Raw genomic sequence first — 23,992 nt, 5'->3', positions numbered from 1 at the left:
AATGGATATGCACCGGGTTTCTACGGCCTTCGAAAGATAATTAAACCTAGCATCCCTCTCCGGTTCATCGTGGACTTCACGACATCACCACTTCGAGGTCTGTCAAACTACCTTCACCAGACTCTTTCACCTCTCGTGGGCAAAACGACGACCCATATACGAAATTCCAGCGACTTCGTGGAACAGATTTCGACGTTGAAGGTGACCACCGAAGAAAGTCTAGTTTCCTTCGACGTCATCGCGCTGTTCACAAGCATCCCGATTCCCTGGCTGTCGCCACGGCCAAGAACGCCCTCGAAAAAGACCAATCCCTTAGCGAAAGGACAAAACTTAGCGTGGAGGAACTCTGCCGCCTGCTTGAGTTTTGCCTTAGAAGCTCCTATTTTAGTTTCAAGGGAGAATTCTTCAAACAGTCCAGTGGAACCGCAATGCGTGCCTCCATTTCCGTCACAACAGCGAACCTATGTATGGAAGCCATCGAGGAAAAGGCGCTACAGTCATTTCACACGGCCCCCAAAGTGTTCTTGAGGTACGTAGACGATTGCTTTTGCATCCTAAAAACGTCGGAAGTGGACACGTTCCTTACCCACCTCAACTCCATCAAAACGTCTATACAATTCACCGTAGAGCATGAAAAAGACTGTACGTTACCTTTCCTCGATGTGCTCGTCAGAAGACAAAATGAAGAGCTCCAGTTTTCTGTCTACAGAAAACCGACACATACTGGACGCTATCTCCATTTCCATCCCAATCACCCAGCCTGTCACAAGGCATCAGTGGTCAGAACACTCTTATCTAGGTCAAAACATATCTGCCCATCCGAGGCTGACCGTAAAAAAGAGGAAAACACCACCTTCGCCGACTTACAACATAACGGTTATACAAGCAGCTTCATCCGCCGCATTCCGCGTGATCAAGCCCGAGATCGCCGACACCTGCAACTCCCAGCAAGTACACAGACCCGTCGTATCTCACGCATCAGCGTTCCTTACATAAAAGGTACAAGCGGGGCGCTGGCACGTGTACTGGCCACAGAAGGGATCTAGGTGGCCCACAAGCCGATGTCTACGCTTGGAAGACTCATGCCTCGTCCAAAGGTTCGCCCGCTTAAGAAAAAAGCACAAGGCGTCGTTTATAAAATTCCATGCGCGGACTGCCCGGTCACATACATCGGGGAAACGAAGAACTTCCGGAAGAGAATCCGCCGGCATATGAACGATGTTCGAAAGTTTGACCATGAACGAAGCCCCGTAGCTGAGCACTGCGACGTCAAGGACCACGAAATTGACTTTGCCAACACCAGCATCCTGGCTGTTGAAACCAATCCCAGACATAGACTTTTTATTGAATCTTGGAACATAAAAACAACGCCAGAAAACATATATAGGTCCCTCGGCACTCTGCCGACCGGCTACGTGAACGGACTTCGCCACCTCACCGATGCCAAACGATAGACACTGCCGTAGAAGAAGAAAAAAACAGATTACTGCTCCTCAACGGCCATAGCCGCAGTTAACCCCTGAAGAAGAGACCGAGCTGGTCTCGAAACGTAGGGGTTTGCCTTTATACAAGGATTTGGTTGGTGTATATTTTATTTATTATTATTGTTGCTCCCCAACCAGAGAGACTTCTCTCAAATGTTCACCTTCAAGTGTAACATAGTGTTTGTTCTCTGCACCTCTTTGTAAATGATGTTTAGTTGGATCTTCAGAAAGAAGAAAAAGAGCGATGAAAAACAAGGAGAAAAGAGGCGAGTTTTATTTCATCGCCCATTCCAAAATGATAAGAACTGGTCACTCTTTACCGGAGTGGCTCATGGTGCTGCTGGCTTATGACGGGGTGCCCGCCACAGCCGGTGGGCTACCTACGATTGCGGGAAAAACTAACGTTACTTTCCTATTTGCTTTGACACTGGCTTGAAGGAAATGCCCGTGAATTATTTTCTTTATTTTATGTGGTTACGAACTTTTGGATTGTCTTACGCACCTGGAACTTAGTAGTTCACGATGCTTGTTAGGTTCTTGAGTACCTCGTAAACTTCCTGGGTCTCGGTTATTGTTGCACTTTCTGCCCCAGCCATGGTCATGAAACGATTCAAAGCAAAGAGACAGAGAGTCGTGCGATGAGTCCCGTGCAAGCCCTGTGCAACGAGGCAAGCGTGGAAGGGTTGATGACGGTCGATGGGCCGCGGTTATAATGGATGGACACTCAATCACTTGGTACCTGTTGTTTCTGCTCAATTACGGTACAGGGAGACAGCTTGCGCCAAGTAACGTAGAACACAAAAAAAAATAGAAAAAAAGAGCGCCTCTTGCGAGGAGACGGTGCAACGGACCGCCACCTTTTGGCGTTCCGTAATATTCGGACGCCGAGGGACACGTGGTGCGCCGCCGGCGCGTTTCTGGTTGCCTGCGCCGGTGGCACGGTCTCGCCCGCGATAGACCACCCGAAATCGCCATGAATCTTTTAGTAACGTTGCCCATACTCGAAGTAACGGTTTTCAAGTTAGATAACATTTTTTTTTGCCTAAAGGTGGCGATTTCAATTCCTTCTCATTTTAACACTGATCCTGACATCTTTCACAAGACATACCTGCCCAAGCAAATAAATTTCAACCTAAGGCACCAGTAGTTTTCAAAACCAAAAATTTGAACTAATTATGGTACTCAAAATGTATCCTACCACATTAGAGATATCCTAAACAAACATTATTGCGTGTATGAGATGGCCCAGTAAATCACTTCCATGTTTTATTTAAAAAAAATATACCTAAGGGAATATCTTATTCTAATTAGTGTAACATACCTAGTGAGTTGTGCTATGAATCAGTATGATTTTATAAATCTTATTTGTTAGCTAAAGAGTCATGTGCTGGCTGGAAAAAAATTTCTTCTTGACTTGTTCTGAGAACATGTTTTTTATTTTATTTTTCTGTCTCGATTTCTGCTTTGCTGTCGAGTGTTGCTACAGGGGTTGGTACCCAGTTAGGTAATTGTAGTCGCCTTTTGTCCCAACCCTCTTGAGAGTTGTGTAAAAATAAAACAGATAAACAAACAAACAAGATGATCTGCCCTTGTGGAAAAGATGTATAGCAGCTGAAATGTCTTCTGTCAGTGTACTGCTGGTTTGGAGTAGGAGAAGTTCGTCCATCGTTATAATTGGCTCCCGGGGGAGCAGTAGGTAAAAGGGTGAAAAACGTGTATCGTGACGGGATAGGCGAATGTAACTTAACGGGGTGAGGAAACGAAATGACGTGACCCCGAGGTCTCTACCCCTCACTTCAAAGTGGGCCAGCGGAAAGCCAAATGAGTTTCGCGCTTGTGACGTCCATAGTTCTCGCGCGGTCAAGGGTACTGTAGTTGCGAGCCTTTCCGCTTGGTGGCATCAACCCGTGACAATCTCGCTTAGTAGAAATATCCGAGGAATGTACGCCCTATGCAATATACATCGCTTGCCCTTAACATCATTTTGGTCATGCCGGTATTTTATGTGCCATGAGCGTTCACTTCACCGTATTAGTTCCACACCGCAGAAATAGTGGCTCGGGGGAACCAGTAAGAAGATATAACCGTCCGTATACAGCAATGGCTTATGGTTGGCCTGACAGAGGTCCCTGCATCCTGAGATCAACTGCCTGCCTAACGTCTGCAAAGGATGGCGATCCCGATGGTGTGAAATGCCCGTTACAGAAGCACTGTGGAGCTGAGACTGCAGCCTATGCCGCAATCATAACAGCTCAGGTTCGCTGCTTTGAAGCATTCTTCTGCAGAACGAGAGCTGGCGATAGAAAGGCATATCTCAAAGCCAGGAGCACGGGCCAGCTTGCGCTCGGAGCTTTGTCTGCACTCTCAGCTTATGAGCGTTTTCCCGCCAAGTCGCATTCAGATCTAAACAACCCCATGAGACAGCCATTCTGCCGCAAACTGGCGCTGGTTCTTAAGAACTAATGACGTGTCGGCATTCCGACGGGGATTCACAGACTGTCACCAGCCGCAATTTTGAGATCTGTTCATTCGTTCTAAAATTAGAAACCCTAGTCTAGGCTAGTGTCTCTGGGCTGCCGGCATAATATCGATTACATCTAAACAAAGAAATGAAAGTGAAAACATTTCATTTCTACCCCTTTAAGGAAAGCATTTTCAAAGTAGTGATGGCCAGCAGATATATACACTGCCCGTCCAGCATATCATGAAGTGTTCGTTTGGGCCACACCACCAGCCCATTGGTTTTTGGTTGGTAGGCCGTGGTTCTCCTGTGATGGATGGCACAAAAGTGTAAGCTTTTGCTGACGGTTTGACAAAGGAGGGTCCACAGTCAGACAGAAGTTCTCGAGGTGTGTCGGTATTGAAAATGATGTCTTCCAGAATAAACTGGACAACGACTACGGACGTGAAAGTAGTTGCTTGGTGATGGCATAACGGCAACGGCATCGTTGATGCACAGATATCCGATGGAAGAGGCAAAAAACGTTCCGGGAAGCTCAAGTAAGACCCGTTCCAATGGGCAGATGGGGGAAGCCAGGTGCTGTAAAAAGTCAGCAAGCAGAGAAGAACATATTTTGCGACATTGGCAGAAGTCACAAGACGAGATGTAAAATTTGATGGTCCTGTACATGTCCGTCCAACAAAATTGATGTTTTACCCGAGCGTAGTTTCGAACAGCACCTAAATGACCGAAGGATGGTGCATCCTACAATTCATTCAGAACCATGTTTTGTAGATGTTGTGGCATTACCAAATTTAAGAGAGGGCCTTCTTGACGAATACAGTTTTGTGAATGCAGATGGAAGTGCATTTAGAATGGTGTAATGCTCAGACGAGATGTGACTAGAATTTGTAGTCTCTTCATCCATGATTTTTGCAGAGCTGCATCACGGCGCTTTTATTTCATGATGTTAAGCAACATGGAGACAATAAGGACTGGTAAGTCGGTGTCATCGTCTGTTTGATCAACAGGGCCAACGGGGTGTCGAAACAAGAAATCGCCGCCTTAATGGAGTTTTCTGAATTTATAGATGACGTTAATGTTGTACTCCTGAAAACGGAGGGCGCAATGTCCAAGGCGACCGTCGGAGTGTCTTAACGAAGAGAGGATACAGAATGCGTGGGGGGGGGGGGGGGGGGAATCAGTTTGTGAACCACATTAAAGCCAGCTACTCCCGCTCGGTTATTGTATAGTTTTGTTCAGCTAGTAAAAGTCTATGAATGGTACAGGCCAACACAAATTTTCTGTCCGGCTGGTATTGAACTAATATTGCGCCAAACCCATGACCACCTGCTTCCATGCGGAGTTCCATTAGTAATGCGGCGAAGGGTGGGCGACACTGACTGGCGGCGATGTGAAGATAGTGAGCGGCGATAGTGAGCAGGCACACTAAACTCACTGTACTCTGGTCGAATGGGGGTTGTAGACCGACTGGGTAAATAATCCGTTACAAGTAACGGATTACTTGTAATTTGTTAATTTTTCAAGTCATTTTGTAATCGCTACGTTACTTTTTCGGAAGTTATTTGTCATAAATTTTTCTAACAAAATTTTTGTAATGATTTACTTTAATTACTCGTTACTTTTAAAAAATATGAGCATAATACAGTAACTGAAGCAATACGAGTAGAACAATCAGCAGCACAAAGAAAGCAAGTTTAACAAAATAGAGAACACCAGGAAAGAAAGGATAGACGAAAAGAAAACACATTTTTTTTATGGCCGGTCACTAGAACCACTAGAAAAACGGGCAAGGCATGTAGAAACATACGAAAGAGAAAAATCAAGTGAGACAACGCCGAGTAGGCTTTTCGTCGCCGTCCACTGTGTTTTTCTTCTTCAGTAGGACAGGAGAAAGAAAGTTCTTCGTGTTGATTTCTTTTTATCTTTTACGCCACTTCACCTTTTCCAAATTCTTCGACGTCACCCGCCACCTGCAAAGACATCAAACGCGGGTCCGTACCCCCTCGATTTGGGGTTCCACAACTCGCGTAACGACGGTGTGGCCTCGCGCGAGAGGGTAGAATTCTCTTTGTCATTGTTGTGCGCTACTGTATTCTAGCACGCTTTTTTGGCACGACTGAAAAGCGCCCGGCGTGGGGGTAAGAGCATCGTTTTCGAGGGTACGGACGTTACTTCTTTTGGTTTCCTTGTCTGTACATGGTGGTCGAGTCCACTCATCACTTTACGGGGGGGGGGGGGGGGGGGAGGGCATTTAAAAAGTGCTTAGATAGAGAGAGAACGCGTAAATGTTGTGGGACCCTCTATTGCTTTGTGAGACCGATGGCCACCGCTACTCCCGTTTTCTATGCCTTCCCCTGCCCTGACCTCCAGGAATATGGATATGAAAGTGACAACCAATTAACTTTTTGTCGGGTTGAGGTTTCGGTCATAAATTGTCCGTCGTCTGCATGGCCATTACTTAATGCAATGTTCAAAATTTAGGGCATTGAGGAGAACGGAAACCTAGGGTTTCAGTGCATACTTTGCTTGCCAAAAAACACACACACAATATAATCAGCAAGAACAACAAACTCTAATCTACGGAAACTCATCAAGGTAAGCTGGGACACCTGCATTCTGCATTGGCTATACACTGTAACGTTATAACCAAGTTTTTCTTTTCTTGTGAATAACAGGCGAAACACCCGAGTCAAATGAAAACATTCGTACTGAATTAAGGTGGCGATGCCGGCGAGTTGGTTCATGACTTTAGAAATTGCGAACAGCGCGCAAAAAGACGAGGACAACGAGAGTAGAGCACAGGACAAGCGCTGACTATCAAATAAGTTTTATTAAAACGGCTCAAACAGGAGCAAGTGTTTGTGCCCCACAATGACTTGTTCCTGGTGGTGCCTGAGTGGATTGGATAAAATGGTGCTGTTGCCTTCCAGAATGCCAGTAGTGTCGGGATTGACAGATTTCTGGAACTCCTAATGTTCTGCTTGCAGTCCACCTTTGTTCTTTTTGACGGAAGCTACTATGTACAGAAAGAGGACATTTGCATCGGCTCGAGCGTTGCTCCGGTACTACGCGACATTTACCTAGCGAAGTTCGATAGGCCTATGGAAACGACATTGTGTCAACAGGTGTGCAAGGTATACAGATATTTTGACGATTATCTGGTGTTCTTGCGGGCTGTCAGCAAATTGTCATTGCAAAAGGTTGTAGATGATGTAATGGCCGTTTTCAAGCGATGCTCTGCAGGCCTCAAGTTCACCTACGAACTGAAAGACGGTCACTACTTGCAGTTTTTGGATTTACGGCTGCAATTCACTGGTCAACATGTGTGTTGGCGTTACAACCCGCGAACCAAAAAGGAAATCCTGCCAACTGATTCAGCCCATCCTAAACTTGTGAAACGAAATATCGCCACGTCATGCCTCCAAGCTTCACTGCACAGGTCTTGTCACCATGCCATGCTTGACAGCTAGGAAGCTCAGGTCACGCGACTTTTAGAAGCAGGACTTCCTCTGTCTGTTTTGCTTGGTGTCGCTCATACACCCTTCAAAAATATCAAGAGTGGTTTTCAGGAACCAAAGGTAAAGCCTAAGCAAAAGACTCGGCTTATCCCATATATACATACGGTTTCACATAATTTAAAAAAAAAGTGGCTAACCAGTTCAATGTGCCAATGGTTTTTCGGCACCCCGCAAATCAGCACAACTTTGCCCGCGTGTAAACCAGGCCAACAGTAACGAGAGGTCATGTTCGGTTAAACATGTCGACGAGTTCGTGGATGACGTGGTGGGTGTAATCTACAAAATCCCATTGTCATGTGGCCGGGTTTATATAGGACAATCGGGAAGCTGCGTCAATGAGAGAATGTGTTAACATGCCCTTTCCCTGCGGTCAATGACAGGAGGACGCTTATACGTACAGTGCTAATCAGACTTGTCTATAACACGCGAGCGTGCGGCTTTCTCCGGAGAGCGCTAGACTGGTGGCATTCGCGGAAACTAAGCTAGTCACGTGGTGCAACATGGAACGGCCCGCTCGAGGGGTGTCGTCCTGCCCACTCTATCAGATGGCGGCGAACGCGGAAGGCTGCTCGCACGCTTTTTACAAACATCATTGCTCGAACAATAAACAAACTAAAGCACGAAGGCGTATCAACGATGTCGTCACCGAAAACAAAAATATATCATAAACCACTTTACTTTTATCGCTTATCGACCTGATAGAGTGGGCCGGACACCCCTCGAGCGGGCCGTTCCATGTTGCGCCCCCTGACTAGCTTATGGTGAATTCCACTCGTAGATCTGGAGCGCTTTCCAAAATCCGCGAGGGAGGCAAAATTCCGCTCCGTGGGACCCGCTCCGAATCGACGAGTGGAAGATAAACTTGCATTTTTGGAGCGACCTCCCCCACACCCCTTCCTACCTCTTTTCCCGCCGCCGTACAAAATGGCCGCTGCTCGAATTTGACCAGTCCCACCAACGCCTCAGCCGGCTAATCTTTCGGACGACCAGTGACGACTGTCACTGCTTAGCTGCAGAAGTAACACGCGACACACACCGGGCGAAATTATACGTACCACGGCGCCAATGTCACAAATAACGAAGACGTCCGCGTTCAGCACCGTCACATACCTTTCGGCCGCCTCGAAGCGGCGGGGCACGGACAGCGATTGCCAGCGGTGGAGTTCAGATTTGTAGTACGACTTTAATAAACACAGAGGTAGCAAACCATCACTTGCGCGGTCGTTGCCTAACCACTTCTTGCTTTATTTCACGAGAAAACGCCGACGGAATGCAGTGCAAAAAGGTAAACAATCACTGGCTGCAGAATGAATAGGCCTAACCTTGCGTCTGCCTCCGGCTTTTCTGTCGTTCTTCCTCTAGCGATCACAGAGTCAGCGCTTACGGTATGCCACGCTCCACATTCCCGGCTTTTTATCCCCGATCTACGCGAAGTAGAAGCGTTGGAGCCGTCACAATCCAGAGTAAACAACCGACGCACCCGAACAGATCCAACTCCAAACCCGACCCGCCCGGCGATCTCTCCAACCTCGCCGCGCATGCGCACCGCCGATTTAGACGGAAATCACGTGGGCCGCTCTGTCAACTTCCGGAGAGATCTGTGAAACCCCGCAGAGCAAGTTCGGCGGAGTTTGGGGCGCTCCGTGGAGCGGGCGCTGCCAGAGATCTACGAGCGGAAGATGACCAACTTGAGCCAGATCTGCGAGCGGAATATGCGCGCTCCAAATGGAGCGCTTTTGGAGCGCTCGAGATCTGCGAGCGGAATTCACCATTAGTTTCCGGGAATGCCACCAGTCTAGCGCTCCCTGGAGAAAGCCTCACGCTCGCGCGTTATGGACAAGTGTGATTAGCACTGTACATACACTGCAGAGATTGTCTTGTTCTCCCCGTCTTCAAAGATACCACAATCATCGGCAGGGGGCGAACAAAAGTGCAAAGAGAGGGGCTGGAGGCGCAGGCTATCGAAAAAGCTGGCGAGGGGCAATGTGTCAGCCAGCCTTCGGTTTATCTTCACAAAAAAAAAAAAAGAGATCGATTTTATAGATGCATGGTGAGGGACACGCCATTGGTTGTTTCGGCGTTGGTTTGCTTTGTGGTGTTTCCTTGTTTGAACCGTTTTTAATAAAACTTCAGTTTATGGTCAGCGCTTGCCCTGTGCTCTACTCTCGTTGTCCTCGTCTTTTTGCGGGCTGTTCCCAATTTCTCAAGCCTTCGTAGATCGCTTCTTTAGCTCCGAATCTCGTAGCGGTGGTAGATTCTGCTACGAAGTATGCGAATCGCTAGCCTTGTCTTCACAATTCCAGGGATCATTTCCGGAGGCCGTAAACTAGCGGGATGGCGGGTGTGGTTGCAGCTTTTGGTGCCTTGTAAGCTTGCAGGTGAACAGAATGCACCTACACTCTTTCTCTTAAATACAATATTTCATTTTTACAAGGACTACCATATAGGAGAGTATTAGAAATGGAAAGTAGTGTTGCAGAACATTTTCAGAAAAAAAAATCAAAATTGTTTCGGTTGTTTTCTGGATTAGTCTACGGGGAAAGAAACGTGAAAGTAATTTGTAACGTAATGATTAAAGTAATCTGTTACTTTTCAGCGGAAGTAATTTTTGACGGTAATCCATTACATTTAAGGCTCGGTACTTTGTAATTTTAATACATTACATTTTTCAAGTAACGAGTACAAATCGCGTTGTAGGTGCCAAAGATTCACTACCAGAAGAGCGGTGGTAAACGTTGAATGCGAAAACACTTGGGCGTTTATTTCACCGGCTGCGGCAATGGCGTGCAATGTGTTCGATGGCGCCGTAGTGGAAGCATATCGGACGATTTTCAGGTGTCCTCAAAACTTTTCATGTTCAGAATTGTATTATCATCAATTGAAGTGTTAAAATAAGAAGTGGGACAAGCGAGGTGGGTGTGAAAGGATTGCTTGACGACAGTTCAAAGAATTAAAAGGTATGAAGAGCGACGTTTAAGGGATTGGTGCTCGACCTTCTTGTGAAATTACTGGGCATCGAGTCGTCCAACTATACGTAAAGGCTGCAGTCGGTGCACGTCGACATTCCCTCGACTGCGTTGAAGATAGTCTGAGGAAGACTGGATAAATGCTATGGCCGACGGGAAGTAATTAAAGAGGATTTTATCAAGAGAACTGGAAGCTTCCATAAGCTATCTGATAATGACCCCTACAAGTTACAGGAACTGGGAGGCAGCAAAGGCCGGTCCCCACTTAGAGGGACTAAGTTACCTCTACACAGCCAGAGGGCTGAGCCAGATCGTTAAAAAGCGGCAACACTGATGCGGATATTTAAATATTCGAGGTAAAAAAAAGATAAAAACGTCTCATTTCTCCCTTTTTATTCTTCTCAAAGTTTGTCCGGGATCAAACCATTATAAAAACGTTTCAAGTGTTTTATTCGGCAAAACGGGAAGCGCCTTACTTAGGTCCTCAAAGAATGAGAAACCGGCCACAAGAGGGAGCTTCAAGAGTACGCCCGTCTCAGTCCACTCGAGCGACGTGACTTCAGAGGCTGTTGAACGGACTACGTGATCTACAACCACGAAGACGGAATACTCCAGCAAATAGTGTCCGCTTGACAAGAAGCCTCACACTCTACGAAAATGTCGCGGGTTCAGAGCCAAACCACTAAATGAGCGCAAGTCTCCTCTGAAATAGTTTCGAATATGATTGAGCTGTTGCTCCTTTAAAAACACCTCGAAAGAGATGAATATAAATCTGAGAATAACTGTGCCGACTTTTCCTGTCGAAGTCATTTAGATGTTAGCGAGATATTGTCACGGGTGGTGAGTCGTGACCAATAAACAAGAAATAAACAGAAATAAATAAACGTTTAATGTGGCGAACTTGTGCCAAAAATGAAGAAGGAAACAGAAGAAAGCAGAGCGTCGCGGGCGTCGAAGTCGGCGTGTCAGCAGAATCGAGCGCTGGGGCGAGACAGACTCGACAAGGTCGCGGGCGGCCTCTTATCTAGAGTGCGTCGCTATCTCGAAGATTCGGCGAAAGCGGCTCGAGCGTCGCGTGATCGGGCGAGAATGAACACGCACTTTCTAGAAAACAAAAGCAGGAATAAATGATAGAAGTTACATGCGGCACATGAATAAACGAGAACTTTCTGGAGGTCCGTGACCGAGCGTTGCTTTCTCAGCCCTGGGCGCGGCATTATCCCCCCCTTTAAAAGTGCATCGTCCCGATGCAGCACAAAAACGGAAAACAAAAAACAAAAGGACAGCAGAATTGCTAGCCGGAGTTCACAGTCCACAGTTCGCTCGTCGACGAGAGTGGAGAGTCCTATCGTTCGTAATACGGCTTCAGCCGGACGACATGCACCACCTCGGGTCGCGGCTGACGTCTTGCAGATGGGCGCGTTCCGTCGGGTAGAACTTCGTAGTTCAGATCGCCGAGGCGTCGGATGATCTTATAGGGCCCAAAGTAGCGCTTCAGGAGTTTTTCGCTGAGACCGCGACGACGAATCGGCGTCCACACCCAAACTCTGTCTCCGGGCTGGACGTGGACGTCGCGGCGACGAAGATTATACCGGCGAGCGTCGACATGTTGCTGGTCTTGAATTCGTAGTCTGACTAGCTGGCGGACCTCTTCTGCCCGTTGAGCAACCACCTGGGCGTCATCGCTCCCGTCGTTGACTGACTCGTGCGGCAGCATAGAGTCTAGCATAGTCGTCACCGCCCGGCCATACACCAGCTGGAAGGGCGTCACTCCTGTGGTCTCTTGCACTGCTGTGTTGTAGGCGAACGTGACGTAGGGCAGCACTTCGTCCCAGGTCTTGTGCTCCACGTCGACGTACATAGAGACCATGTCGGCGATTGTTTTGTTGAGCCGCTCCGTCAACCCGTTGGTCTGCGGATGGTATGCCGTTGTTCGACGGTGTTCCGTGTGGCTTAAACGCAGGATCTCTTGGGTCAACTGTGCCATAAACGATGACCCTCGGTCTGTGATCAGTACTTCGGGGGCGCCATGGCGGAGGACGATGGACTCGATGAAGAACTTGGCGACTTCGACAGCAGTCCCGAAGGAAGGGCTTTCGTCTCGGCGTAACGAGTAAGATAATCGGTGGCGACGATTATCCAGCGGTTCCCCATCGTCGACGGTGGAAAAGGACCCAGCAAATCCATTCCAATTTGCTGGAAGGGCTTGGTTGGCGGGGTAATCGGCTGAAGGAGACCTGCTGGCTTTGACGGTGGTTTCTTGCGTCGCTGGCACTCATGGCACGATCGTGTGTAGAGATGGACGGTCTTCGGAAGCTTTGGCCAGTAGTACTTGTCACGAATCCGGGCAAGGGTCCTGCTGTAGCCGAGATGTCCGGCCGTTGGGTCGTCGTGGCACGCTTGAAAAATTTCTTTTCGGAGGCTGGCGGGGACAACCAGTAGCCAGGGGGTTTCGCTGGTTCCGAAATTCTCTCTGAAGAGCACGCCTCGCCGCAGGACAAAGCTCGGTAGGTCCCGAGAAAAGACCCGTGGGACAGAGCCTCCTCGACCGTCGAGGCTGTCGATCACGGAGCTAAGTTCCGCGTCGTCGCGTTGCAGTGCCCTCATGTCGGTAGCGTCAACTGCGCCTAGAAAACGGGCGTCGTCATCGTCGTCCGCGCCGGAGATTGGAGGTTCGACTGGAGCCCTAGACAAACAGTCAGCGTCATTATGCTTGCGGCCGGACTTATGCACAATGGTTACGTCGAATTCCTGCAGTCGAAGGCTCCAGCGGGCGAGGCGTCCGGACGGATCCTTGAGGTTTGCGAGCCAGCAGAGGGCGTGGTGGTCTGTGACCACGCGAAACGGGATCCCGTACAAGTACGGGCGGAACTTGGTTATCGCCCAGACGACAGCAAGACATTTTTTGTCGGTCGTTGAATAATTTTGTTCTGCCTTAGACAGCGCCCGGCTTGCGTAAGCGATTACTCTCTCTGCCCCTTCTTGTCGCTGAACGAGTACCGCACCGAGACCGGTATTGCTGGCATCCGCGTGGATTTCAGTCTCCGCCGACTGGTCAAAATGTCCGAGGATAGGGGGCGACTGGAGCCTTCGCTTGAGTTCGTCGAACGCTTGCTCTTGCTCCTCTCCCCACTGGAACTGCACGTCGTCTTTCGTCAGATGCGTCAGCGGTGCAGAAATTTGCGCAAAATCACGAACGAAACGTCTGTAATAGGCGCACAGCCCAAGGAATCTTCGAACGGTCTTCTTGTCCGATGGCTTCGGGAACTCGGCGACAGCGGACGTCTTGGCGGGATCAGGGCTTACACCCTGAGCACTCACGACGTGGCCCAAGAATTTGAGCTCACCATAGGCGAACCGACACTTGGAAGGCTTGAGGGTCAGCCCAGCAGCTTTGAAGGCCTGTAGAACGGCTCGCAGTCGTCTCAGGTGCTCGTCGAATTCGCTTGCGAAGACCACAACATCGTCGAGGTAGACGAGACAGCTTTGCCATTTCAAGCCGGCAAGGACGGTGTCCGTAACGCGCTGGAAGGTTGCCGGCGCTGTGCACAGCCCGAATGGCATTACTTTAAACTCATACAGTCCGTCCGGCGTGACGAAGGCCGTCTTCTCACGATCTCGTTCGTCGACCTCAATCTGCCAGTACCCGCTCTTCAAGTCCATCGACGAAAAGTATCGGGCGTGGCGTAGTCGGTCCAGGGTGTCGTCGATGCGTGGCAGTGGGTAGACGTCCTTTTTTGTTACGGCGTTCAGTCGGCGATAGTCCACGCAGAACCGAAGAGTCCCGTCTTTCTTTTTCACCAGGACTACCGGTGAAGCCCACGGACTGCTTGAGGGCTGGATAATGTCGTCGTCAAGCATTTCTTGTACCTGCTGCTGGATGGCTTCCCTTCTTTCACGGAGACCCTGTACGGCGGCCGATGCACAGGGAGTGCGTCGTCATCAGTAATTATCCGATGTTTCGCAACCGTCGTTTGGCGCACTTTCGACGACGTGGAGAAGCACTCACTGAACTCGGCGAGAAGGTCACGAAGTTGTCGTCGTTGTGGGGCTGGGAGGGATGGGTCGATGTCGAGCTCTGAGGACGTGATTGTCTTGTTCTGCGTCGGAGGGGCGTCTTCTGAGATCACGGCGATCGCGGCTGAGTCTTCGATTTCCTCGACGTAGCCCACAGTTGTACCCTTTGTAAGGTGCTGCGACTCTTGCCGGAAATTGGTGACAAGGGCTACTGTACGCCCGTCCTGGAGCTCGGTTACGGCTCTTGCAATGCCAATCCCTCGTCCGAGGAGAAGTTGGACGCTTCCTTCCAGCAGTGCTACACCGCAGGTGGCTCCTTCGGTCCCGACGGGCACAAATACACTCGACAGCGGTGGCAGGTTTACGTGGCTGGCGAGGACTCGCACTGCAGCTAACGTCGGTTTGGTATTTTCCACCGATGAGGCAGGCTTCCGAAGCGTCAGCTTGTTCTCCGCAAGGTCGATGATGGCGCCGTATTCACACAGGAAGTCCATTCCGAGAATGACGTCCATCGAACAGTCTTGCAGAACGACGAACTTCACAGGGCATGTTTCGCCGTGAATCTCGACGCGAGCGGTGCATCTCCCGACTGGTGTAATGAGGTGTCCTCCGGCGGTTCTTATTCGTGGTCCATCCCACGGAGTCATGACTTTTCGAAGGCGGCGGGAGAGCCTCCCACTCAAGACTGAGTAGTCTGCTCCGGTGTCCACGAGTGCGGATGCTTCGTGGCCGTCGATGACGACGTTTAGGGTATTGGACACCACTGCAGCGGCGTCGTTTTGGTCTCTGGTGGCGTTCGAGTGGGGGCCCCCCGACGTTCGTGGAGGATCTTGGCGTCGGTCGTCTTCGGCAACTCCACCTCCAGGGGTTGCCGCGCCTAGTTTCCCCGGCGAGGAGCGAGGGGGGACAGGCTTTCACGTCGCGGTCGGTGCATCGGCGAAGCTGGACGTCGCGGTGACGGCGACCGGAACTCTCGGGGGGACGCAGGCTCTGGGGACTGAGGTCGTCGCAGGTACTCGTCGATCTCGATAGGGCGTTCACCATGACAGGGGCGCGGGTCGTTCGGGTGGAACCCGCGTAGCCCGAGTCGTCGGTATGGGCATCGGCGGTAGGTGTGGTCCGCTTCCCCGCAATGGAAGCACAGAGAGCGTCGGTCGGGCGTTCGCCACAGGTCAGTCTTGCGGGGTGCGCGAGGCTCCGGGCAGGCGTACTGGACCTGGTCGTCGTGGCGTCGGTCGTGCTGCGGCGCAGGAGACTGACGTCGGGGCGGCGTGACATAGGTGCGGCGAGGAGGCGGTGGCCGTCGGGCCACTGCGGCGTAGGTCAGGGCGGGCTCTTCGGGTGGTGCTACGCAGGCAGGAGCCTCCGGTTGAATTGCCCGCTGGACTTCTTCGCGCACCACTTCGGCGATCGACAGCTCAGCCGGCTGGTTGGCAGCAGGCAGCAGCTTCCGGAGCTCCTCCCGGACGATGTCGCGGACGATTTCCCGAAGGCCGTCGACACCGGTGGCGTTAAGGTCTAGTCGGCAAGATGCGGCGGTTCGAGGAGCAGGCACGCCGGCGAGTCGATGGTAATGGCTTGCTCGGGCCGACAGCGCTCGCTCGATGTTAGTGGCTTCAGCCACAAAGCCGTCGACGGTTGTCGGGGGATGGCGGACAAGGCCCCCAAAAATTTCAGCCTTCACGCCACGCATGAGGACGCGGAGCTTCTTCTCATCGGCTGCCTCCGGATCGGCTCGGGCACATAGGCGCATGACATCCTCTACGAAGCTGGTCACGCTTTCGTTGGGGCCCTGCACCCTTGTTTGGAGAAGGTCCTCCGCTCGCTGCCGACGGTGGTGGTTGAGGAACGTTCGCTTCAACTCCGCGGCGCAGGACTCCCACGTAGTGAAGGACGCTTCGTGGTTTTCAAACCAATGCCTCGCAGTTCCTTCAAGCGCGAAGTAGAGATTGTGGAGGTATTGTTCAGTCGTCCATCCGTTGTGGCGGGCTACACGTTCGTAGTGTTGCAGCCAGTCTTCAACGTCCTCGTGGACGTCTCCGTGGAAAGGCGTTGGAGTCCTGGGTGCGATCGGCAGGTACACAACGGCAGAAGCGGCCGGGGTCTGCGCCTGGTTGGCCATCGTCGTCTTCGGCTTGGTCGTGGGTGGCAGAAGTCCGTGTTCCGGGGGTAGAACTCGGATGCGGCGACTTGACCGGGTCTCGATCTGGTCTTCGTCGGGTCCTCCGGAGCTGGGGTTTGGACTTGTACTGCGGGAACTCGGAGGGCTGCGCTGCACGGACATGCGGTACCCCGCACCTCCACCAGAATGTCACGGGTGGTGAGTCGTGACCAATAAACAATAAATAAACAGAAATAAATAAACGTTTAATGTGGCGAACTTGTGCCAAAAATAAAGAAGGAAACAGAAGAAAGCAGAGCGTCGCGGGCGTCGAAGTCGGCGTGTCAGCAGAATCGAGCGCTGGGGCGAGACAGACTCGACAAGGTCGCGGGCGGCCTCTTATCTAGAGTGCGTCGCTATCTCGAAGATTCGGCGAAAGCGGCTCGAGCGTCGCGTGATCGGGCGAGAATGAACACGCACTTTCTAGAAAATAAAAGCAGGAATAAATGATAGAAGTTACATGCGGTACATGAATAAACGAGAACTTTCTGGAGGTCCGTGACCGAGCGTTGCTTTCTCAGCCCTGGGCGCGGCAATATTCACAGAACCCCCCGAACTACCACAACATCAACCACCTTTTCAAGACTCGCTTGGAGAAAAAATGGGTAGATGAAACGATCGACACGTTGTGGCAACGTTGTTTCAGACTACAATAGAATACAACCAATCAGCTACTTTCATTGAGGAGAGCGAAGTTCTTAAATACGAGTAGCATAGATGGACGGCCTCTCTGTGCTTTCGCCATGCAAACACACCGGCTTTTCGACAACACGAAACATGTTCAGTCTCGCCTCGCATCACTGCAGCGCACTCTGCAGAAGAAAGTACCGATGAGAAAACATTTTGTGACCTTTATTGAGAACGAAATCAAGAATGGCCATGCAGAAGCAGCTCCGGGGCTGAAAGAGGAAGAAGAATGCGGGTACCTTCCAGACTTGCGTGTGTGCCACCCACGCAAACCAGGCGAAATCAGGGTCGTATTTAACTCTAGTGCACAGTTCAACGGTACGTTTTTGAACAGTGACCTGCTGACCGAACCGGACTTGACGAACAGCTCCATTAGTGTGGTGATTTGCTTCAGCAGACATTAAACAGACGTTCTACTGCTTTCTGGTGCGAAAAACTGCCAAAGCTACCTGAGATTCTTGTGGTTCCGCAACCATGACATGCATGACAAGGTTTCTGAGTACAGGATGAAGGTTGATGTCTTCGGTTACAGCTCATTTGTCGCTAGATTTGGACTCCGGAAAACAGCAAAAGAAGGATAGAACAAATTCGGAAAGGACGCCATGATTGGTCAGCGTCGATGATGAATTCAATTCCCTGTTATAGATCTACTTAAACGAATGCAACTGATGCTGGCGACGTTAAGTTTCACACGATAGCCACCAGCGTACCCAAAGTGGTGGAGGTGTTCCCCAATGAGGACCACGCAAAGGATCTGAAAGTTATTCACTTGTGTCATGACGTCCTACCAATCCAAAGGAGAGTTAGAATTTGTGGGACTTGAAACAAAAAGCCATCACCTTTCATATTCCAGTTCAAAGAAGCCCACACACCCGGCGTGGCGTCTTGGTGTCTTGTCAAGTGTGAACAGACCATACCACCCGTAGGGGGTTTGTGGCTCCAGTTACCATTTGGGGAAGGTTACTCATGCGAGAACTCTTCACAGAAACTTATTATTGGGACAGCCCCCTCCCCGCTGACAAAAGGAAGGACTGGAAAGACCGGAAGGACCTCCGCAATTATTTGAGCAGCGTGAGATACTTCACACCTTTTATTTTGTTAAACTGACCACGGCTCGGTGAGAAGAGGTGCGAATCTTTTTAGACAACACGACTAAGATTGTTGCAGCTTTGGCCTATCAGAGAGTCACAGGTTAGGAGGAGGCATGTCACGTGGGATTCCCTTTCTTCAAAGCCAAGCTGCCACAACTTTCCCGGCGCACCACTCTAAGGCTCGAACTGTGCAACGCAGTGATTGCAGTGGAGCTCGCAGGGCACGTACAACGCTAGATGGGCACACACTTTGATGCTGTGAACCCATACACGGACAGTGAAATGCACTACGTATCGACAGAAACAAATCCTGCCGATTTTGAAACCAGGTTCATTTCTGCAGCCCGACTGAGAGTGTCAATTTTGCCGGCTCGGCCAGAGTTCCTCAGTCGCCTGCAAGCGTCTTCGACCGTCCGACAGAACAAGTTCGGACTCATAGACTCAGATAGTAATGCCGACATCAGTCCCCAAGTGAATGTCTTCGATACGAGTGGCACCACGAAAGGACTTGATGCGGATCGTTTTAGTCGCTTTCTGACTTCAGCTAGGCTGATGCGTGCGGTGGCATATCTCACACGATCCGCTGACAAGTTTTCGCGACCATCTTATGTAGAGACGACTGTTTTAAATCACACTTGTTCTTGGACTGGTCAGCTACCTGTGGACTATTTAAATAAAGCGAAGAAGTTCATTGTTGGGTTGGTTCAGCTGGAATAATACATGAAGGAACACAAGTGCTTGCACAGAAGAGGACCATTTGAAAATACAGCCGCTTTGGAAACTCCATTCATATATCGACGACGAGCGATGGCTGAGTCTTGGTGGCTTCCTTGACAGGCCTAATTGGAACCGAAAGGAGCGTAAACTTCTTGTCATACCTTGCCAACACTACATCGCCGCGCTGCTCCTGTGAATTTACCACGAGGAGATCAATCATCAACGTCGTCACTTCATCAAGGAGCAATCAGAGCAGCAGTATTCTGGACTGTCGGCGCTAAACCCCGCATCGCCTCGTCCATACACTGGAGTGTCACGCGTTGAACGTTGCAAGGAAAACAGTGTTACCAGATATGGCAGATCTACCCACAGATCAACTTAGCATGGTACCTCTGTTCCCTTATGTAGGACTCAACGTCTTCAGACCATAGACAGTGACTTTTCGTCGCAGTAAAGGAGGAGTCAACAGCCAAAGCCGGGCACCACTGTCAACCGGTTTGTATAAGCAATCCGGCAGTGCATACTGAAGTCATAGAGTAAATGGACACTTCAAGTTACATCGACTGGAGTGTCACGCGTTGAACGTTGCAAGGAAAACAGTGTTACCAGATATGGCAGATCTACCCACAGATCAACTTAGCATGGTACCTCTGTTCCCTTATGTAGGACTCAACGTCTTCAGACCATAGACAGTGACTTTTCGTCGCAGTAAAGGAGGAGTCAACAGCCAAAGCCGGGCACCACTGTCAACCGGTTTGTATAAGCAATCCGGCAGTGCATACTGAAGTCATAGAGTAAATGGACACTTCAAGTTACATCGACGCTTTGAGAAGGTGTTTCTCCATCGGAGGACCTGCAAAGCAGCTGTGATTTGAATGTTGGACTAAGTTTGTCAATGCGTGTTCAGAGCTTCGACACCAGCAAGGTCCAAACATTTCTCTGGTACCAGAACTGCAGTTGGGTGTTGAATCCTCCTTACTCCTCCCACATGAGTGGTTCCTGGGGGCGGATGGTAGCAATCGCTCGTCTCTTGGATTCTATGTTGCTGTAAAACAGCCCGAACCGCCTCAATCGTGAGGGTCTGGTGTCAGTTTTGCGGAGTTCTCAGCGAGTATAAACTGAATACCAGCAGTTCCTGTTTCAGCAGATCCGGAGTGCTGAAATATCCTCTCTCCAGCTAATCTCCTCACTGAAAAAATCTGTGGGAACGCATTGCCCAGCTGTGAGTTCCCCGTCAAGAACCTCCACAAGCGACAGTGGCTGCAAGTTCCATGGTTAGCGGACTCCTTCTGGTGCCGTTGGCAACGCGAGATCCTAGCAACACTGCAGGGTTGTCGCAGATGGCAGTCTGGTAGCAAAGAACGCAAGACAAGCGACATCGTACTATTTAGAGACGACCAGTTTACCGCAATGAGTGACCCATGGAAGTGATCGTGAACACCGTCTTCAGAGCGGACGGAAAGGAGGAAAAGGTCCAAGTCAATGCGGCAACTCAAAGAGTAGTGAAAGTTCGTTTTCATCTTTCTACTGAAACAGTAACTCTCATTCCTCGGGAGTAATGATGCAAAACTCTATTCGCATTTCTAAGTGTTGCATTTTTTGTGTTTCAAGTTTCGAAATATGTCATTCTTGATTATAGCCTACTGGTGACATTTGGCGGTATCAGACGGGGAGTGTGTTGTCACCGAAGTTTTTCTTTGAATGTGTTACAATTTATCTCTAACCTCCGCCAACTAACTGCGGTCGAGGAACACTCGCATGAAAGCATGTGAACACAGACTCGAGTGCCGAGTACTGCTCCGAACAATTGTTTTTTGAGGGTTGAGTGCTTACTTTTGAATACATCTGAATAAAGCAGTTTTTTTTTTTTTCAATTTTGAACGTCCACTCGTTACACTGCGCGAAGAGCAGCCGGAGCTGTGCCGGCTGTTGAACCGAAACATTAGCCCTATGTTGCCTTCGAAACCAGAAGTGTGTTCAGCAACAATCGAAATGTACTCTCTTCCGCTCTCTATGACTATAAAGTCTCCCATCGGATCAGGTTCAATGTGTTCTTCCGCATTCGGCATAGCCGGTCAAACAAAAATGAAGCTCCGTGATCCTAATCAATCACTAGCCCAAGAACCAGAACCGACGGTTAGCCTCGTATCCACATCTCCTGCAGAACCTTAGCGAAAAACAGCCTATCTCGAATATATTTATGAGAAACGTCATACGAATATTTTTCACAAATTTTGTTGAAATTTAATTGACCGCGCTTGAGTATGCTACCAATGTACTTTTATCGTATTCTGACACAATATTGTCATATTTCTCACGAATTCCAAACGTAGGGCTGGCACTTTCAATGTATTTTTATCGTATTCTTCACGCAATCATGGCACACTTCTCACGAGCTGCAAACCGTAAGGTTTGCACTTCGAACGTACTTTTAGCTTCCTTCAATTCACTTAGAAATTCGTAAAGGGATGTACTAAAAGTGTATTGAAATCACCAGCAAACTTATTACAAACAGAAATATATTAAAAAAAATAATGTTTAACCAAAAAGTAAGTGTTGGAGCTTATGCAAAACAAATCTCCAGCAGTAGAAGAAAACTCTACGATTACGGCAATCTTAAAAGGTTTGTAAATGCCGGAAGTTGGTTTTGCAAGTTTCCTATTTTATTTTTTTTACTTAATATGGCTCCTATACCGATAAGGTTGCACTAAATGTTGCATTGCGTACAACTTTATCGGTATTGAAACCTTAATACGTAAAAACTTAAAATAGGAAGCTTGTAAAATCAACTGCCGGCACTAACAATCCATCCCTAATTGCAGTAATCGTAGGGTTTTGTTCCACTGGTGGAGATTTGTTTTGCAAAATCTTAAAGATTTATTTTTGCTTAAACTTTATTTTTTTTAATGTATCTCTGTTTGTAATAAATTTACCTTTAACTATCCTTGGCACAGGGAGACGTACATGTGCCAACTCACACATGCAGTTTTTCGAGATGCAAGGAAGAATGACAAACTAAAAAAACTTTATTGACGAACAGATCCAAGAAAGAGAAATCTATACAAAATGTAAGCTTACAGAATATGGATTGATCTTTATATAGGAGGTAAAAATAGTGCGAAAGGGAATTCATATAAAAAAACACCTTCGAGAAGTTAAAACATAACAGTAGGATAGCTACATTGTGACCCCTAAAGGGACACTGAGAGGGTATTTATGCTAGCCAAGGTTTCTATTTGTACATGAGAGCCTACCCAGAACACAATTCCCAGCTCGAAATTCGTTCTCTTTCTGCCCGAAAACCGCCGAATGAGCGAATGAGCGCTAAAAGTAAGCTTTAAATTATAAACAAAAATAAATGCTCAGTGTCCTTAGACAGCAGGAAAAAAAACTCCAACAGAAACACGTCCCTAGCCAAAAGCTCAACATAATTGTATAAAAGTAAAAAAAAAAAAAAAACAGAAGCAAGTTATGTAACTTAAAGAACTATACAACTTTTAAAAAATGAGCATACAAATATAAACAAGCTCATGAATAAACTTCCAATATGTGTACCTAAAAAAAAAATTTCGCACTTTTTTTTAAATAAATATTTCACCAGTCAACTTAAAAAAAGTTTCAAGCCTAAGCTCAACACAGTTGTATAAAAGTAAAAAAAAATTATATCACCCAAACCATCATTTAAATTCTAGTAATGAGCACACGAATAAAAAGAAGCTCATGGAATGGACTTCAAATGTTTAAGCTAAAGAATAAAAACATGCACATTTTTAAAATAAACATATCATAATGTGATTAAAAATGATGTGACGTTATTAGTTTCTCTTTTTCTATATCAGCGATTTCTTATTGCATTTCCTGGCCAGGTACTGCCGTACGCTGGTGACGTCCTCGTTGCAAAACTTCTCTATTACGTGAGATTTGAAAAAAAGACGGAACTCGCAATGTAATTATGATTGACCACTAAGTGCTTGTCAACATGTGGAAATTTACACTAAACAAGGATTGTTTACATATTGCACTTGAACATATTCTTGTTATTTTTTATTATTCCACCTCCCTAAATAAACTGTTGCCTATTAGACGGGGCAGTGATACCATGAAATGGTTGGGATTCTGTTGCTACACAAAATGAAAAATTACAAAAGATTAATCTTTCAGAGACGGTTGATGTTTACCTATTTCATCCTCGGCCACCGGGGCATTTATTGCAGCAAATATGCAAAGCAGGCCCATCCCATTACTTTTACTCAATATACTGTGGTCCCCTGCCACGGAAATGAGTATTTTGCACAAACTGCTTTTACTGCTAGCCTTTCTAGGAAATGGTGTTATCGTACGTCACAAAGCTACGTGATCAATACTGTGACCGCTCCAATATTATATCTGGCGCCACCACAGACTAGGCGGCGTTTCTACTCAGTGCTCCGTTCTTGCACTCCTGCAAACAAATGAAAAAAATATTCTTCCTCCCACACAACGGGAAAAAGAAAATGAGCATTCTGAAGAATGCCACTTGACGTTTAGGCGAGGCTACGATTTCTCGAGAACGCCGCTGCACGGCGCTTGCACACTACAAACTGGCAACTAAACGAATGCCCGCTGAAAGACTTCGGGAAGGTATAATGTGCTCACCATGAAAGCTGCAAGTCTGAACCTGTAATCCGAGATCGCTGGTATATAACGCAATAGCAAGTGAAGCTAGCTGTCTTAAACACTCAATGTCGCTCGCACAAACACAGTATAGACCTTCTTCAACTTCAAAGTCGGCACGGAATCCATACACTTCGTGCGGGCACGGCGAGGACCTCGCCTTCGAAGGGGTGTCCAAGCACTGCGGCACCGCTGGGAACCAGGAGGCCGACCAACTGGCCAAGCTCGAACACG

Source organism: Ixodes scapularis, unplaced genomic scaffold (assembly GCF_016920785.2).
Source record: "Ixodes scapularis isolate PalLabHiFi unplaced genomic scaffold, ASM1692078v2 ptg000187l_1___fragment_1__unscaffolded, whole genome shotgun sequence".
Taxonomy (NCBI): domain Eukaryota; kingdom Metazoa; phylum Arthropoda; class Arachnida; order Ixodida; family Ixodidae; genus Ixodes; species Ixodes scapularis.
The sequence above is the reverse complement of the archived record's forward strand: the minus strand, read 5'-3'. Positions refer to the sequence as shown.